Genomic DNA, 4,479 nt, shown 5'->3' with positions numbered 1-4,479 from the left:
ACTGCCTATAGAATGAACTAACGTACGTACTGTTAAGCAGATTGCAAGCATTGCCAATTAATGACAACTTAATTCAGTCACACAATCTTATAGTTAGCAGTCCAGTACTAAAATCTTGTTAAGATAACAGAACTAGTTATGTTCCTTTTATATTAGTTAAGGAGTTGTTGGAACTCATATGAATAAAGAAGTTGTTGACTCAGATGTCCAACCCCCACTTCTATTTCTATTGCTAGTTCCCTCAGGCAGAGAGGTCGCCTAATAAAAAATGACAAACATACAATACACACCGTAGGCAGAGTCCCTTTCTTCGAATTCCTCGCCTAGAGCTGAAGCTACCGAGAAGGAGACGTAGGCCGAGACTAGAGTCCGAATCTTCACTTTCACCTGAAACTTCGATCTGTCATATAAGGGCCCTATAAAATCATCTCTAGATACTTCAGTAAATCCCGCCTTGCCTTGTGGATAATAGTTTGGTTGCCGTTTGCGAATGAAATTCTGGAATTTTTGAATTTGAAAGAGCAACACGGGGCTGAGGTTTGGACTTTGAGTTCTACATGTGAGTAGTGTGAAGGTGTGGTATATATATATGCGAAGTGTGGTATCTCTGGTTGGAACTAATAGAGGTGTATAACAATGATATAAGTGGAAATGATGTATATGTTGTTTTCATTTTAATTCTTGTAATTTATAGTATTCTTTTGATTCAAGGATTGGTTACTTGACTTAACTGGCATTGGTCGAGATGGTTAAATAGCTGGTTCTACGAATCAATATATATTTGAGTAGTTGGGTACTTGGGTTTACGAGGTATGAGGTTTTAATATATGTTATGGAAGTATATTATATGACTTTCAGGTTATGATAGGTTTTAAATTTATGAAATGTTGAAAATACAAAGGAAACTCTGCCGAATTTTTTTTAGAATGTGATGTTAAGTGGTGGTTTTATATTTGAGTTATGTATATCATAAGATATTTTGTATTCTTGAAGTCATCTAGAAGAGGATTGTACCCATCTTTGGTCCTTGTCTTTGAGGGTAGATCAAACTCTTCCATGAACTTATATGTACCAAGCTACATCCAACGGGGTAGATGTGAACATATTATAGTAATTGAGATGAAAATTTTACTGAAGCCTTAAAGCAATTGTCAGACAACAATTTAAAAAACTTTAGCAATACGAGTATGTTCTCAGTGGTTGCTTGTTTTTCTATTTTGCAGCATAAGCATAGCTAAAAACTTAGTTGTTGCACTCTAGGTATGCCGTGTTGTCTCAGTGGTTTGTTCTTCTCCACTTTTGGTTGTTGCACACTAGGTACTTCGTGTTTTTTTTTCCAACAAATATCAATTTTTCTAGTATTATGAGTAAGAAAGTCGAGCATTTATTAGTAAGAATAATTCAAATAACCTGTTCATTGTTGGTGCAGTAGTGGAGTTTGATTTGCAGTAGTGGAGTTTGATTTGTAGTAGTGGAGCTGGCTTCTGATTCTCTTGAGGTAAAACTTCTACCCATTTCGTATACTAGTTTTATTTGTTGCTTGTTGTTTTTTGCAACAACTGAAATTGTGGGTGTTTGTATGCATATAAGGTTTTTTGCAACAACTGAAATTGTGGGTGTTTGTATGCATATAAGGGATATGTTTTGGTTGTGTGCCATGATAACGTCATTTGGTTTGTATATTAGGTAGTGTTAAGATTTATTCTTGGTTTAATTATCAAGTGTGCAAGTTATATGTTTTTTATATTTTATTTGCGCATGACTTTAAATTAATTTGAATGGCTAATGTAATTTAACTTGGTATTCAGATTCTATGGATGAACTGATAGTTATAGAATTTATGTTTGTCTTTTTGTTGTTGTTGTTGTTGTTTTTTTTTTTTTTTTTACTATATGAGTATTTTAGGCATAATACAGGTGGTCAAAAAGTTGAATATACAAAGGAAACTCTGTCAAAATATTTTTAGCTCTTTTGTTTTATAAACAAGCACGTTAATGTTAAAAATATAATGCAATGGTAAAATTGTCTAAATGATTTATACCGTTATTTCTAAGTACAGGGAAGATATGATTAGCATTGGTTGAGGCATGAATATTCGAATTAGATTTAGGAAAAGCGCCCGACACAGTTAAGGCAACATTGGAATATCAATAAAAGTACACAGTTAGCTTATAACCGTAAAATGTATAGTTTACCTACGAAATGAACGATGAATTCAAAACGTAAGTAAACTAAAACTGATCTTTTACTATCTCAATTATCAAAGCTTCTACTCTCGATGCGAATTGCACTAAGTGGAGTAGGAAGTTCGTTCCACTCCTAGTTCCCTAGCATGGATTGTTTTCTAAGTCTAAGAAATCAGTCTTAAGTCAATGAGAGCTTTACGAAATGTTATGCTAACAAGACGCGTTAATTTAAATATCCTAAGATATAATAAATAACAAGATAAAATATAAACTAAAGTTAATCTACGAAGCTACGGAAATACGATTGTTTGAATCTAGATAAATAAATTAGAGGGGAATTGAATCCACCTCGAATCCAACTTAATAACCTAGTATAGATTGTCGTATCTCGATTCTTACGTTTTCACGGCAAGAATTTCGAGTCTAATCCCTAGTGTTCATGGCATTTCTACCGGATACTAACTAGCATGTGAGGTCGTCCACCCATTCTCATGGCAAAACACGACCTTCTAGAGTGGAATAGATTCTACAACCAATTCTATACTAACCACTAAGTTTTCATCAAGGCTTCATCAACCCCTCTAATGGAGGTTTTAGCCTTGATTCATCAAACTAACATTTTCCATTGAATCTAAACTAAACATAATGTAAGAAATGGAGATTTACTTAATTAAACAATAATGAATCTAATTTAATGACTAAAATGAAATAAAGACAAGAATTGAAATTAGATCTAGAATGGAAATGACAAAATCAAAATTGATAAAGAATACTACTTTATTTATCTAATCAAATTGAAGAACAAGATTCAAAGGTTTAATCTAATACAATGAATTGAAACTAATTAAACTAAGTTCTAAAACTAATTAATGGAGGCTAACTAATCTAGGTCTAACTATCTACCTAACCTAACTGCCATTAACAATGAGGCAAGCTTTTGTTTTTATACATCCAGATCCAAAAATCGTGCATGGGCTTGGAGCCATGTTTTGGGCCAGAGAATCAGGCCCAAAACCCAATTCTTTCGGTCCAAAAAGGCCTCTTCAGCTAGATTCGGCTTCAACAGACTTTTCGTCCACTTCTGCTCCTCTGATTGGGTCAAGGCTTAGACCATTGCAAAGCTCTTTCCGAGCCGGTCGTTTTGACATAAGATAGGCCTCAATCCGAGGTCTGAGTCCAAAGATATGGCATTCGGAAGTTCTACTGACTTTTGCTCCTTTATCTCGCTAAAGTGGCACATTTCTGCACATAATGGACTTTGAAGCCTGAAATGCATAAAAACACGTAATCAGTATTAACTCTTACTTATTATTCACATAATTGGTCTAATAGTATGATTATTAAGGGGTTAAAACTACAGTTTTGGGCTCTTATCAAACCACCCCCAAACAGCATTTTGCTTGTCCTCAAGCAAAGATGAGAAATTAGAATAAGGCCTTAATATGGAGTTCTAACTACTCTCGTTTCGCTGAGTGCGATTGCATTGACCATATGCAACAAGGCCTTAAACCACTAGGAATTCCCTAGTGGACGAGTTATAGCCCTCGTGAGAGTTTTCCGATGAAGGTACTCACAAACTTCATCTATACTACAACGACTAAGAAAATAAAACTATTGTTTCCTTATTCATGCTCAACTATCTATACATCTCTCTAGCAATTGAATAAGAATAACCAAGTCAGAAACCTAAGCTAATATATGCATAATAATCTATCATCTACAATAAACATATACACAATGAGTAGTATTATAAAATGTTTAGCAGGTTTGTTTCTGAGAACTCGGAATAGCGTCCTTAAGTAGGTTCTCACAATAATAGTCAAGAACAACACTCTGATTTTTCCACTCAAGTTTCGCTACTCCAGTGTACAGTGGGCACACTTTACCTTACAATCTCAATGACACACAGGAAGCCGGAGTCGATCAAACACATCTGCCACTTACTATCACACTAACCTATTCCTAATTGAGCTAGAGGTCTTTATTAGGTGTCATGGGATTAGGAGATGGTTTAAGAAGGAAGGAAATGGATATTCAAAAGGACAAGTCTGAGATAATAGAGTCTTCATATTATGTAACTAGAGAAAACCTTGTTATTTACTTTTGCTTCTACACTTTGTTTCCATCCTTAGCCATATTTTTTTTCCTTTTCTTTGGCTTTTGACTCCCTTTTATTCTATTTTTGGAGTTTTTATTTTATTTCTATTTTTATTTTTCTTTTCTTTGGATGGAAACTTATTTTCTTTATTTTCTGAAGCACTAACTAATTTTTGTTTACACAGGTTTTCTCTTC

This window comes from Coptis chinensis, chromosome 9 (genome assembly GCF_015680905.1).
Source record: "Coptis chinensis isolate HL-2020 chromosome 9, ASM1568090v1, whole genome shotgun sequence".
NCBI classification, from domain to species: domain Eukaryota; kingdom Viridiplantae; phylum Streptophyta; class Magnoliopsida; order Ranunculales; family Ranunculaceae; genus Coptis; species Coptis chinensis.
Note: the sequence above shows the minus strand (reverse complement) of the source record.